The 14,769-nt window shown below is 43.4% G+C and overlaps 9 non-coding genes across 9 annotated transcripts; all 9 read left to right on the plus strand.

Annotated features, from left to right (window-relative positions):
• Positions 1-59: 59 nt before the first annotated feature.
• Positions 60-130, plus strand: trnag-gcc (transfer RNA glycine (anticodon GCC)). The gene has a single exon. It is a non-coding gene; the product is annotated as a tRNA-Gly (tRNA).
• Positions 131-326: 196 nt separating this feature from the next.
• On the plus strand, positions 327-399 carry trnam-cau (transfer RNA methionine (anticodon CAU)). The gene has a single exon. It is a non-coding gene; the product is annotated as a tRNA-Met (tRNA).
• Positions 400-1,538: 1,139 nt separating this feature from the next.
• trnag-gcc (transfer RNA glycine (anticodon GCC)) lies at positions 1,539-1,609 on the plus strand. The gene has a single exon. It is a non-coding gene; the product is annotated as a tRNA-Gly (tRNA).
• A 1,123-nt stretch (positions 1,610-2,732) lies between these two features.
• Positions 2,733-2,803, plus strand: trnag-gcc (transfer RNA glycine (anticodon GCC)). Its single transcript has one exon. It is a non-coding gene; the product is annotated as a tRNA-Gly (tRNA).
• A 1,738-nt stretch (positions 2,804-4,541) lies between these two features.
• trnag-gcc (transfer RNA glycine (anticodon GCC)) lies at positions 4,542-4,612 on the plus strand. The gene has a single exon. It is a non-coding gene; the product is annotated as a tRNA-Gly (tRNA).
• Positions 4,613-7,018: 2,406 nt separating this feature from the next.
• trnag-gcc (transfer RNA glycine (anticodon GCC)) lies at positions 7,019-7,089 on the plus strand. Its single transcript has one exon. It is a non-coding gene; the product is annotated as a tRNA-Gly (tRNA).
• Positions 7,090-11,187: 4,098 nt separating this feature from the next.
• Positions 11,188-11,258, plus strand: trnag-gcc (transfer RNA glycine (anticodon GCC)). The gene has a single exon. It is a non-coding gene; the product is annotated as a tRNA-Gly (tRNA).
• Positions 11,259-13,100: 1,842 nt separating this feature from the next.
• On the plus strand, positions 13,101-13,173 carry trnam-cau (transfer RNA methionine (anticodon CAU)). Its single transcript has one exon. It is a non-coding gene; the product is annotated as a tRNA-Met (tRNA).
• Positions 13,174-14,698: 1,525 nt separating this feature from the next.
• On the plus strand, positions 14,699-14,769 carry trnag-gcc (transfer RNA glycine (anticodon GCC)). Its single transcript has one exon. It is a non-coding gene; the product is annotated as a tRNA-Gly (tRNA).

Raw genomic sequence — 14,769 nt, forward strand, 5'->3', positions numbered from 1 at the left:
AAAAGATTCTGTCTACACGCGATGGCATCTTCAATGGAACTCCTTTCTCCGGCACATGGGCATTGGTGGTTCAGTGGTGGAATTCTCGCCTGCCACGCGGGAGACCCGGGTTCGATTCCCGGCCAATGCAAGCACCTCTTTAAAAGTCTCACAACTCAAAATGAGCGCAGCTTGACTGACTGATATGCAGTAACAGAGGTCGCAGCCTTCTATTTATTCTCAGGACAATTAATGAAGACCCAATTAAGTGTGTCAATGCTATTATCTTTATGAAATGCGAAAAGGTGTTTACAATTGTTTTTCAATTTAGCAGGCTCATTCCCTCAGCCTCGTTGGCGCAGTTGGCAGCGCGTCAGTCTCATAATCTGAAGGTCGTGAGTTCAAGCCTCACACGAGGCAGGTTTTTCGTAGAATGGACAGCTTTGACATATGTGCGGTCCTCTACCTTCCAGAGACAGCATTGGTAATCCAAAGGTCAAAGGAATAAAGTCTTCAGCACAACAAGTGTTCTTTCCGTGAACTCCAGCTCCCCTCTCTAGTACCGAGATTTGTGCCAGTCAAGGAGCTTAGACTTCAACACCTGCACATTTTCACACCACTAGAATGACATGAAACAGAACAAAGGAAAAAGGGAGGGTATGCTATAAAGATGTTTTGAGACAGTTCTACCTTCTCTCCATCTCTTGAGTAGACGTGAGGGCTGGGCAGCCTCCGAAACTGTTTTACAACAAAACATTCTGTCCCAAGTACTAACCTCATTAGTCTGAAGACAATTAATGAAGACTCAATTAAGGGCGTCAATGCTATTGCCTTTGTGAAATGCGAAAAGATGTTTACATTTTTTCAATTTAGCATGCTTTTTCCCTCAGCCTCAGTAGTTCAGTGGTGATGAGGATAGATGTGATGAGGTGTTTACATTTTTTGTCAAGCCTGACACGAGGCAGGTCTATTGTAGAATGGCCAGCTTGGACATATGTGCAGTCCTCTACCTTCTAGAGAGAGCATTGGTAATGCAAAGGACAAAGGAATAAAGGCTTTAGGAGAACAAGCGTTTTTTTCCGTGAACTCTAGATGCTTAAAGCATATATAAAACCTAAAATTCAACCCAAACTAAAGCGGACATCCAGGAATTGCGCTCCCCTGTCTAATACCCAAGATGTGTGCCAGTCAAGGAGCTTAGATTTCAACACCTGCAAATTTTCACACCACTAGAAGGGCATGAAACAGAACAAAGGAAAAAGGGAAGGTATGCTATAAAGATGTTTTAAGACATTTCTACCTTCTCTCCATCTGTTGAGTAGACGTGATGGGTGGACAGCTTCCGAAACAGTTTTACCTTTCAACAAAACATTCTGTCCCAAGTACAAATGTCATTAGTGCGACTGTCCAGTGGTGCAGTGGAACACAATGTGGGCATTGGTAGTTCAGTGGTGATGAGGTTAGTGTGTGGTTTAGTACGTAGTACTGATGGACCATCAAAAAACATTCTGTCTACACGCGATGGCGTCTTCAATGGAACTCCTTTTTACAACACGTGGGCATTGGTGGTTCAGTGGTCGAATTCTCGCCTGCCACGCGGGAGACCCGGGTTCGATTCCCGGCCAATGCAAGCGCCTCTTTAAAAGTCTCAGCTTGACTGACTGATATGCAGTAACAGAGGTCTCAGCCTTCTATTTATTCTCAGGACAATTAATGAAGACCCAATTAAGTGTGTCAATGCTATTGTCTTTATGAAATGCGAAAAGGTGTTTACAATTAACAGTTGGCAGCGCGTCAGTCTCATAATCTGAAGGTCGTGAGTTCAAGCCTCACACGAGGCAGGTTTTTCGTAGAATGGACAGCTTCGACATATGTGCGGTCCTCTACCTTCCAGAGACAGCATTGGTAATCCAAAGGTCAAAGGAATAAAGTCTTCAGCACAACAAGTGTTCTTTCCGTGAACTCCAGCTCCCCTCTCTAGTACCGAGACTTGTGCCAGTCAAGGAGCTTAGACTTCAACACCTGCACATTTTCACACCACTAGAATGACATGAAACAGAACAAAGGAAAAAGGGAGGGTATGCTATAAAGATGTTTTGAGACAGTTCTACCTTCTCTCCATCTCTTGAGTAGACTTGAGGGCTGGGCAGCTTCCGAAACTGTTTTACAACAAAACATTCTGTCCCAAGTACAAATGTCATTAGTGCGACTGTCCAGTGGTGCAGTGGAACACAATGTGGGCATTGGTAGTTCAGTGGTGATGAGGTTAGTATGTGGTTTAGTACGTAGTACTGATGGACCATCAAAAAACATTCTGTCTACAGGCGATGGCGTCTTCAATGGAACTCCTTTCTCCGGCACATGGGCATTGGTGGTTCAGTGGTCGAATTCTCGCCTCTGCATCTGCAAATTCTCACCCCACTAGAATGGCATGAAACACAACAAAGGGAAAAAGGAAGGTATGCTATAAAGATGATTTAAGACACTTCTACCTTCTCTCCATCTCTTGAGTAGACACGAGGGTTGGGCAGTTTCCGAAACTGTTTTACCTTTCAGCAAAACATTCTGTCCCAAGTACAAATGTCATTAGTGCGACTGTCCAGTGGTGCAGTGGAACACAATGTGGGCATTGGTAGTTCAGTGGTGATGAGGTTAGTATGTGGTTTAGTATGTAGTACTGATGGACCATCAAGAAAAAGATTCTGTCTACACGCGATGGCGTCTTCAATGGAACTCCTTTTTCCAACACGTGGGCATTGGTGGTTCAGTGGTCGAATTCTCGCCTGCCACGCGGGAGACCCGGGTTCGATTCCCGGCCAATGCAAGCGCATCTTTAAAAGTCTCAGCTTGACTGACTGATATGCAGTAACAGAGGTCTCAGCCTTCTATTTATTCTCAGGACAATTAATGAAGACCCAATTAAGTGTGTCAATGCTATTGTCTTTATGAAATGCGAAAAGGTGTTTACAATTAACAGTTGGCAGCGCGTCAGTCTCATAATCTGAAGGTCGTGAGTTCAAGCCTCACACGAGGCAGGTTTTTCGTCGAATGGACAGCTTCGACATATGTGCGGTCCTCTACCTTCCAGAGACAGCATTGGTAATCCAAAGGTCAAAGGAATAAAGTCTTCAGCACAACAAGTGTTCTTTCCGTGAACTCCAGCTCCCCTCTCTAGTACCGAGATTTGTGCCAGTCAAGGAGCTTAGACTTCAACACCTGCACATTTTCACACCACTAGAATGACATGAAACAGAACAAAGGAAAAAGGGAGGGTATGCTATAAAGATGTTTTGAGACAGTTCTACCTTCTCTCCATCTCTTGAGTAGACGTGAGGGCTGGGCAGCCTCCGAAACTGTTTTACCATCCAACAAAACATTCTGTCCCAAGTACTAACCTCAATAGTCTGAAGACAATTAATGAAGACTCAATTAAGGGCGTCAATGCTATTGCCTTTGTGAAATGCGAAAAGATGTTTACATTTTTTCAATTTAGCATGCTTTGTCCATCAGCCTCGGAAGTTCAGTGGTGATGAGGATAGATGTGATGAGGTGTTTACATTTTTTGTCAAGCCTGACACGAGGCAGGTCTATTGTAGAATGGCCAGCTTGGACATATGTGCAGTCCTCTACCTTCTAGAGAGAGCATTGGTAATGCAAAGGACAAAGGAATAAAGGCTTTAGGAGAACAAGTGTTTTTTTCCGTGAACTCTAGATGCTTAAAGCATATATAAAACCTAAAATTCAACCCAAACTAAAGCGGACATCCAGGAATTGCGCTCCCCTGTCTAATACCCAAGATGTGTGCCAGTCAAGGAGCTTAGATTTCAACACCTGCAAATTTTCACACCACTAGAAGGGCATGAAACAGAACAAAGGAAAAAGGGAAGGTATGCTATAAAGATGTTTTAAGACATTTCTACCTTCTCTCCATCTCTTGAGTAGACGTGATGGGTGGACAGCTTCCGAAACAGTTTTCCAACAAAACATTCTGTCCCAAGTACTAACTTCATTAGTGTGACTGTCCAGAGGTGCAGTGGAACACAATGTGGGCATTGGTAGTTCAGTGGTGATGAGGTTAGTGTTGGGTTTAGTACGTAGTACTGATGGACCATCAAAAAACATTCTGTCTACACGCGATGGCGTCTTCAATGGAACTCCTTTCTCCGGCACATGGGCATTGGTGGTTCAGTGGTCGAATTCTCGCCTCTGCATCTGCAAATTCTCACCCCACTAGAATGGCATGAAACACAACAAAGGGAAAAAGGAAGGTATGCTATAAAGATGATTTAAGACACTTCTACCTTCTCTCCATCTCTTGAGTAGACACGAGGGTTGGGCAGTTTCCGAAACTGTTTTACCTTTCAGCAAAACATTCTGTCCCAAGTACAAATGTCATTAGTGCGACTGTCCAGTGGTGCAGTGGAACACAATGTGGGCATTGGTAGTTCAGTGGTGATGAGGTTAGTATGTGGTTTAGTATGTAGTACTGATGGACCATCAAGAAAAAGATTCTGTCTACACGCGATGGCGTCTTCAATGGAACTCCTTTTTCCAACACGTGGGCATTGGTGGTTCAGTGGTCGAATTCTCGCCTGCCACGCGGGAGACCCGGGTTCGATTCCCGGCCAATGCAAGCACCTCTTTAAAAGTCTCACAACTCAAAATGAGCGCAGCTTGACTGACTGATATGCAGTAACAGAGGTCTCAGCCTTCTATTTATTCTCAGGACAATTAATGAAGACCCAATTAAGTGTGTCAATGCTATTGTCTTTATGAAATGCGAAAAGGTGTTTAAAATTGTTTTTCAATTTAGCAGGCGCATTCCCTCAGCCTCGTTGGCGCAGTTGGCGCGTCAGTCTCATAATCTGAAGGTCGTGAGTTCAAGCCTCACACGAGGCAGGTTTTTCGTAGAATGGACAGCTTCGACATATGTGCGGTCCTCTACCTTCCAGAGACAGCATTGGTAATCCAAAGGTCAAAGGAATAAAGTCTTCAGCACAACAAGTGTTCTTTCCGTGAACTCCAGCTCCCCTCTCTAGTACCGAGATTTGTGCCAGTCAAGGAGCTTAGACTTCAACACCTGCACATTTTCACACCACTAGAATGACATGAAACAGAACAAAGGAAAAAGGGAGGGTATGCTATAAAGATGTTTTGAGACAGTTCTACCTTCTCTCCATCTCTTGAGTAGACGTGAGGGCTGGGCAGCCTCCGAAACTGTTTTACCATCCAACAAAACATTCTGTCCCAAGTACTAACCTCAATAGTCTGAAGACAATTAATGAAGACTCAATTAAGGGCGTCAATGCTATTGCCTTTGTGAAATGCGAAAAGATGTTTACATTTTTTCAATTTAGCATGCTTTTTCCCTCAGCCTCGGTAGTTCAGTGGTGATGAGGATAGATGTGATGAGGTGTTTACATTTTTTGTCAAGCCTGACACGAGGCAGGTCTATTGTAGAATGTCCAGCTTGGACATATGTGCAGTCCTCTACCTTCTAGAAAGAGCATTGGTAATGCAAAGGACAAAGGAATAAAGGCTTTAGGAGAACAAGTGTTTTTTTCCATGAACTCTAGATGCTTAAAGCATATATAAAACCTAAAATTCAACCCAAACTAAAGCGGACATCCAGGAATTGCACTCCCCTATCTAATACCCAAGATGTGTGCCAGTCAAGGAGCTTAGATTTCAACACCTGCAAATTTTCACACCACTAGAAGGGCATGAAACAGAACAAAGGAAAAAGGGAGGGTATGCTATAAAGATGTTTTGAGACAGTTCTACCTTCTCTCCATCTCTTGAGTAGATTTGAGGGCTGGGAAGCCTCCGAAACTGTTTTACATCAAAACATTCTGTCCCAAGTACTAACCTCATTAGTCTGAAGACAATTAATGAAGACTCAATTAAGGGCGTCAATGCTATTGCCTTTGTGAAATGCGAAAAGATGTTTACATTTTTTCAATTTAGCATGCTTTTTCCCTCAGCCTCGGTAGTTCAGTGGTGATGAGGATAGATGTGATGAGGTGGTGTTTACATTTTTTGTCAAGCCTGACACGAGGCAGGTCTATTGTAGAATGGCCAGCTTGGACATATGTGCAGTCCTCTACCTTCTAGAGAGAGCATTGGTAATGCAAAGGACAAAGGAATAAAGGCTTTAGGAGAACAAGTGTTTTTTTCCGTGAACTCTAGATGCTTAAAGCATATATAAAACCTAAAATTCAACCCAAACTAAAGCGGACATCCAGGAATTGCGCTCCCCTGTCTAATACCCAAGATGTGTGCCAGTCAAGGAGCTTAGATTTCAACACCTGCAAATTTTCACACCACTAGAAGGGCATGAAACAGAACAAAGGAAAAAGGGAAGGTATGCTATAAAGATGTTTTAAGACATTTCTACCTTCTCTCCATCTCTTGAGTAGACGTGATGGGTGGACAGCTTCCGAAACAGTTTTCCAACAAAACATTCTGTCCCAAGTACTAACTTCATTAGTGTGACTGTCCAGAGGTGCAGTGGAACACAATGTGGGCATTGGTAGTTCAGTGGTGATGAGGTTAGTGTTGGGTTTAGTACGTAGTACTGATGGACCATCAAAAAACATTCTGTCTACACGCGATGGCGTCTTCAATGGAACTCCTTTCTCCGGCACATGGGCATTGGTGGTTCAGTGGTCGAATTCTCGCCTCTGCATCTGCAAATTCTCACCCCACTAGAATGGCATGAAACACAACAAAGGGAAAAAGGAAGGTATGCTATAAAGATGATTTAAGACACTTCTACCTTCTCTCCATCTCTTGAGTAGACACGAGGGTTGGGCAGTTTCCGAAACTGTTTTACCTTTCAGCAAAACATTCTGTCCCAAGTACAAATGTCATTAGTGCGACTGTCCAGTGGTGCAGTGGAACACAATGTGGGCATTGGTAGTTCAGTGGTGATGAGGTTAGTATGTGGTTTAGTATGTAGTACTGATGGACCATCAAGAAAAAGATTCTGTCTACACGCGATGGCGTCTTCAATGGAACTCCTTTTTCCAACACGTGGGCATTGGTGGTTCAGTGGTCGAATTCTCGCCTGCCACGCGGGAGACCCGGGTTCGATTCCCGGCCAATGCAAGCACCTCTTTAAAAGTCTCACAACTCAAAATGAGCGCAGCTTGACTGACTGATATGCAGTAACAGAGGTCTCAGCCTTCTATTTATTCTCAGGACAATTAATGAAGACCCAATTAAGTGTGTCAATGCTATTGTCTTTATGAAATGCGAAAAGGTGTTTAAAATTGTTTTTCAATTTAGCAGGCGCATTCCCTCAGCCTCGTTGGCGCAGTTGGCGCGTCAGTCTCATAATCTGAAGGTCGTGAGTTCAAGCCTCACACGAGGCAGGTTTTTCGTAGAATGGACAGCTTCGACATATGTGCGGTCCTCTACCTTCCAGAGACAGCATTGGTAATCCAAAGGTCAAAGGAATAAAGTCTTCAGCACAACAAGTGTTCTTTCCGTGAACTCCAGCTCCCCTCTCTAGTACCGAGATTTGTGCCAGTCAAGGAGCTTAGACTTCAACACCTGCACATTTTCACACCACTAGAATGACATGAAACAGAACAAAGGAAAAAGGGAGGGTATGCTATAAAGATGTTTTGAGACAGTTCTACCTTCTCTCCATCTCTTGAGTAGACGTGAGGGCTGGGCAGCCTCCGAAACTGTTTTACCATCCAACAAAACATTCTGTCCCAAGTACTAACCTCAATAGTCTGAAGACAATTAATGAAGACTCAATTAAGGGCGTCAATGCTATTGCCTTTGTGAAATGCGAAAAGATGTTTACATTTTTTCAATTTAGCATGCTTTTTCCCTCAGCCTCGGTAGTTCAGTGGTGATGAGGATAGATGTGATGAGGTGTTTACATTTTTTGTCAAGCCTGACACGAGGCAGGTCTATTGTAGAATGTCCAGCTTGGACATATGTGCAGTCCTCTACCTTCTAGAAAGAGCATTGGTAATGCAAAGGACAAAGGAATAAAGGCTTTAGGAGAACAAGTGTTTTTTTCCATGAACTCTAGATGCTTAAAGCATATATAAAACCTAAAATTCAACCCAAACTAAAGCGGACATCCAGGAATTGCACTCCCCTATCTAATACCCAAGATGTGTGCCAGTCAAGGAGCTTAGATTTCAACACCTGCAAATTTTCACACCACTAGAAGGGCATGAAACAGAACAAAGGAAAAAGGGAGGGTATGCTATAAAGATGTTTTGAGACAGTTCTACCTTCTCTCCATCTCTTGAGTAGATTTGAGGGCTGGGAAGCCTCCGAAACTGTTTTACATCAAAACATTCTGTCCCAAGTACTAACCTCATTAGTCTGAAGACAATTAATGAAGACTCAATTAAGGGCGTCAATGCTATTGCCTTTGTGAAATGCGAAAAGATGTTTACATTTTTTCAATTTAGCATGCTTTTTCCCTCAGCCTCGGTAGTTCAGTGGTGATGAGGATAGATGTGATGAGGTGTTTACATTTTTTGTCAAGCCTGACACGAGGCAGGTCTATTGTAGAATGGCCAGCTTGGACATATGTGCAGTCCTCTACCTTCTAGAGAGAGCATTGGTAATGCAAAGGACAAAGGAATAAAGGCTTTAGGAGAACAAGTGTTTTTTTCCGTGAACTCTAGATGCTTAAAGCATATATAAAACCTAAAATTCAACCCAAACTAAAGCGGACATCCAGGAATTGCGCTCCCCTGTCTAACACCCAAGATGTGTGCCAGTCAAGGAGCTTAGATTTCAACACCTGCAAATTTTCACACCACTAGAAGGGCATGAAACAGAACAAAGGAAAAAGGGAAGGTATGCTATAAAGATGTTTTAAGACATTTCTACCTTCTCTCCATCTCTTGAGTAGACGTGATGGGTGGACAGCTTCCGAAACAGTTTTCCAACAAAACATTCTGTCCCAAGTACTAACTTCATTAGTGTGACTGTCCAGAGGTGCAGTGGAACACAATGTGGGCATTGGTAGTTCAGTGGTGATGAGGTTAGTGTTGGGTTTAGTACGTAGTACTGATGGACCATCAAAAAACATTCTGTCTACACGCGATGGCGTCTTCAATGGAACTCCTTTCTCCGGCACATGGGCATTGGTGGTTCAGTGGTCGAATTCTCGCCTCTGCATCTGCAAATTCTCACCCCACTAGAATGGCATGAAACACAACAAAGGGAAAAAGGAAGGTATGCTATAAAGATGATTTAAGACACTTCTACCTTCTCTCCATCTCTTGAGTAGACACGAGGGTTGGGCAGTTTCCGAAACTGTTTTACCTTTCAGCAAAACATTCTGTCCCAAGTACAAATGTCATTAGTGCGACTGTCCAGTGGTGCAGTGGAACACAATGTGGGCATTGGTAGTTCAGTGGTGATGAGGTTAGTATGTGGTTTAGGCTGCAAGCGCCTCTTTAAAAGTCTCAGCTTGACTGACTGATATGCAGTAACAGAGGTCTCAGCCTTCTATTTATTCTCAGGACAATTAATGAAGACCCAATTAAGTGTGTCAATGCTATTGTCTTTATGAAATGCGAAAAGGTGTTTACAATTGTTTTTCAATTTAGCAGGAGCATTCCCTCAGCCTCGTTGGCGCGTCAGTCTCATAATCTGAAGGTCGTGAGTTCAAGCCTCACACGAGGCAGGTTTTTCGTAGAATGGACAGCTTCGACATATGTGCGGTCCTCTACCTTCCAGAGACAGCATTGGTAATCCAAAGGTCAAAGGAATAAAGTCTTCAGCACAACAAGTGTTCTTTCCGTGAACTCCAGCTCCCCTCTATAGTACCGAGATTTGTGCCAGTCAAGGAGCTTAGACTTCAACACCTGCACATTTTCACACCACTAGAATGACATGAAACAGAACAAAGGAAAAAGGGAGGGTATTCTATAAAGATGTTTTGAGACAGTTCTACCTTCTCTCCATCTCTTGAGTAGACGTGAGGGCTGGGCAGCCTCCGAAACTGTTTTACCATCCAACAAAACATTCTGTCCCAAGTACTAACCTCATTAGTCTGAAGACAATTAATGAAGACTCAATTAAGGGCGTCAATGCTATTGCCTTTGTGAAATGCGAAAAGATGTTTACATTTTTTCAATTTAGCATGCTTTTTCCCTCAGCCTCGGTAGTTCAGTGGTGATGAGGATAGATGTGATGAGGTGGTGTTTACATTTTTTGTCAAGCCTGACACGAGGCAGGTCTATTGTAGAATGGCCAGCTTGGACATATGTGCAGTCCTCTACCTTCTAGAGAGAGCATTGGTAATGCAAAGGACAAAGGAATAAAGGCTTTAGGAGAACAAGTGTTTTTTTCCGTGAACTCTAGATGCTTAAAGCATATATAAAACCTAAAATTCAAGCCAAACTAAAGCGGACATCCAGGAATTGCGCTCCCCTGTCTAATACCCAAGATGTGTGCCAGTCAAGGAGCTTAGATTTCAACACCTGCAAATTTTCACACCACTAGAAGGGCATGAAACAGAACAAAGGAAAAAGGGAAGGTATGCTATAAAGATGTTTTAAGACATTTCTACCTTCTCTCCATCTCTTGAGTAGACGTGATGGGTGGACAGCTTCCGAAACAGTTTTACCTTTCAACAAAACATTCTGTCCCAAGTACAAATGTCATTAGTGCGACTGTCCAGTGGTGCAGTGGAACACAATGTGGGCATTGGTAGTTCAGTGGTGATGAGGTTAGTATGTGGTTTAGTACGTAGTACTGATGGACCATCAAAAAACATTCTGTCTACAGGCGATGGCGTCTTCAATGGAACTCCTTTCTCCGGCACATGGGCATTGGTGGTTCAGTGGTCGAATTCTCGCCTCTGCATCTGCAAATTCTCACCCCACTAGAATGGCATGAAACACAACAAAGGGAAAAAGGAAGGTATGCTATAAAGATGATTTAAGACACTTCTACCTTCTCTCCATCTCTTGAGTAGACACGAGGGTTGGGCAGTTTCCGAAACTGTTTTACCTTTCAGCAAAACATTCTGTCCCAAGTACAAATGTCATTAGTGCGACTGTCCAGTGGTGCAGTGGAACACAATGTGGGCATTGGTAGTTCAGTGGTGATGAGGTTAGTATGTGGTTTAGTATGTAGTACTGATGGACCATCAAGAAAAAGATTCTGTCTACACGCGATGGCGTCTTCAATGGAACTCCTTTTTCCAACACGTGGGCATTGGTGGTTCAGTGGTCGAATTCTCGCCTGCCACGCGGGAGACCCGGGTTCGATTCCCGGCCAATGCAAGCGCATCTTTAAAAGTCTCAGCTTGACTGACTGATATGCAGTAACAGAGGTCTCAGCCTTCTATTTATTCTCAGGACAATTAATGAAGACCCAATTAAGTGTGTCAATGCTATTGTCTTTATGAAATGCGAAAAGGTGTTTACAATTAACAGTTGGCAGCGCGTCAGTCTCATAATCTGAAGGTCGTGAGTTCAAGCCTCACACGAGGCAGGTTTTTCGTCGAATGGACAGCTTCGACATATGTGCGGTCCTCTACCTTCCAGAGACAGCATTGGTAATCCAAAGGTCAAAGGAATAAAGTCTTCAGCACAACAAGTGTTCTTTCCGTGAACTCCAGCTCCCCTCTCTAGTACCGAGATTTGTGCCAGTCAAGGAGCTTAGACTTCAACACCTGCACATTTTCACACCACTAGAATGACATGAAACAGAACAAAGGAAAAAGGGAGGGTATGCTATAAAGATGTTTTGAGACAGTTCTACCTTCTCTCCATCTCTTGAGTAGACGTGAGGGCTGGGCAGCCTCCGAAACTGTTTTACCATCCAACAAAACATTCTGTCCCAAGTACTAACCTCAATAGTCTGAAGACAATTAATGAAGACTCAATTAAGGGCGTCAATGCTATTGCCTTTGTGAAATGCGAAAAGATGTTTACATTTTTTCAATTTAGCATGCTTTGTCCATCAGCCTCGGAAGTTCAGTGGTGATGAGGATAGATGTGATGAGGTGTTTACATTTTTTGTCAAGCCTGACACGAGGCAGGTCTATTGTAGAATGGCCAGCTTGGACATATGTGCAGTCCTCTACCTTCTAGAGAGAGCATTGGTAATGCAAAGGACAAAGGAATAAAGGCTTTAGGAGAACAACTGTTTTTTTCCGTGAACTCTAGATGCTTAAAGCATATATAAAACTTAAAATTCAAGCCAAACTAAAGCGGACATCCAGGAATTGCGCTCCCCTGTCTAATACCCAAGATGTGTGCCAGTCAAGGAGCTTAGATTTCAACACCTGCAAATTTTCACACCACTAGAAGGGCATGAAACAGAACAAAGGAAAAAGGGAAGGTATGCTATAAAGATGTTTTAAGACATTTCTACCTTCTCTCCATCTGTTGAGTAGACGTGATGGGTGGACAGCTTCCGAAACAGTTTTACCTTTCAACAAAACATTCTGTCCCAAGTACAAATGTCATTAGTGCGACTGTCCAGTGGTGCAGTGGAACACAATGTGGGCATTGGTAGTTCAGTGGTGATGAGGTTAGTATGTGGTTTAGTACGTAGTACTGATGGACCATCAAAAAACATTCTGTCTACACGCGATGGCGTCTTCAATGGAACTCTTTTCTCCGGCACATGGGCATTGGTGGTTCAGTGGTCGAATTCTCGCCTCTGCATCTGCAAATTCTCACCCCACTAGAATGGCATGAAACACAACAAAGGGAAAAAGGAAGGTATGCTATAAAGATGATTTAAGACACTTCTACCTTCTCTCCATCTCTTGAGTAGACACGAGGGTTGGGCAGTTTCCGAAACTGTTTTACCTTTCAGCAAAACATTCTGTCCCAAGTACAAATGTCATTAGTGCGACTGTCCAGTGGTGCAGTGGAACACAATGTGGGCATTGGTAGTTCAGTGGTGATGAGGTTAGTATGTGGTTTAGGCTGCAAGCGCCTCTTTAAAAGTCTCAGCTTGACTGACTGATATGCAGTAACAGAGGTCTCAGCCTTCTATTTATTCTCAGGACAATTAATGAAGACCCAATTAAGTGTGTCAATGCTATTGTCTTTATGAAATGCGAAAAGGTGTTTACAATTGTTTTTCAATTTAGCAGGCGCATTCCCTCAGCCTCGTTGGCGCAGTTGGCAGCGCCTCAGTCTCATAATCTGAAGGTTGTGAGTTCAAGCCTCACACGAGGCAGGTTTTTTGTAGAATGGACAGCTTCGACATATGTGCGGTCCTCTACCTTCCAGAGACAGCATTGGTAATCCAAAGGTCAAAGGAATAAAGTCTTCAGCACAACAAGTGTTCTTTCCGTGAACTCCAGCTCCCCTCTCTAGTACCGAGACTTGTGCCAGTCAAGGAGCTTAGACTTCAACACCTGCACATTTTCACACCACTAGAATGACATGAAACAGAACAAAGGAAAAAGGGAGGGTATGTTATAAAGATGTTTTGAGACAGTTCTACCTTCTCTCCATCTCTTGAGTAGACTTGAGGGCTGGGCAGCCTCCGAAACTGTTTTACAACAAAACATTCTGTCCCAAGTACTAACCTCATTAGTCTGAAGACAATTAATGAAGACGCAATTAAGGGCGTCAATGCTATTGCCTTTGTGAAATGCGAAAAGATGTTTACATTTTTTCAATTTAGCATGCTTTTTCCCTCAGCCTCGGTAGTTCAGTGGTGATGAGGATAGATGTGATGAGGTGGTGTTTACATTTTTTGTCAAGCCTGACACGAGGCAGGTCTATTGTAGAATGGCCAGCTTGGACATATGTGCAGTCCTCTACCTTCTAGAGAGAGCATTGGTAATGCAAAGGACAAAGGAATAAAGGCTTTAGGAGAACAAGTGTTTTTTTCCGTGAACTCTAGATGCTTAAAGCATATATAAAACCTAAAATTCAACCCAAACTAAAGCGGACATCCAGGAATTGCGCTCCCCTGTCTAATACCCAAGATGTGTGCCAGTCAAGGAGCTTAGATTTCAACACCTGCAAATTTTCACACCACTAGAAGGGCATGAAACAGAACAAAGGAAAAAGGGAAGGTATGCTATAAAGATGTTTTAAGACATTTCTACCTTCTCTCCATCTCTTGAGTAGACGTGATGGGTGGACAGCTTCCGAAACAGTTTTCCAACAAAACATTCTGTCCCAAGTACTAACTTCATTAGTGTGACTGTCCAGAGGTGCAGTGGAACACAATGTGGGCATTGGTAGTTCAGTGGTGATGAGGTTAGTGTTGGGTTTAGTACGTAGTACTGATGGACCATCAAAAAACATTCTGTCTACACGCGATGGCGTCTTCAATGGAACTCCTTTCTCCGGCACATGGGCATTGGTGGTTCAGTGGTCGAATTCTCGCCTCTGCATCTGCAAATTCTCACCCCACTAGAATGGCATGAAACACAACAAAGGGAAAAAGGAAGGTATGCTATAAAGATGATTTAAGACACTTCTACCTTCTCTCCATCTCTTGAGTAGACACGAGGGTTGGGCAGTTTCCGAAACTGTTTTACCTTTCAGCAAAACATTCTGTCCCAAGTACAAATGTCATTAGTGCGACTGTCCAGTGGTGCAGTGGAACACAATGTGGGCATTGGTAGTTCAGTGGTGATGAGGTTAGTATGTGGTTTAGTATGTAGTACTGATGGACCATCAAGAAAAAGATTCTGTCTACACGCGATGGCGTCTTCAATGGAACTCCTTTTTCCAACACGTGGGCATTGGTGGTTCAGTGGTCGAATTCTCGCCTGCCACGCGGGAGACCCGGGTTCGATTCCCGGCCAATGCA

The sequence above is a fragment of the Channa argus genome, unplaced genomic scaffold (genome assembly GCF_033026475.1).
Source record: "Channa argus isolate prfri unplaced genomic scaffold, Channa argus male v1.0 Contig022, whole genome shotgun sequence".
NCBI lineage: Eukaryota > Metazoa > Chordata > Actinopteri > Anabantiformes > Channidae > Channa > Channa argus.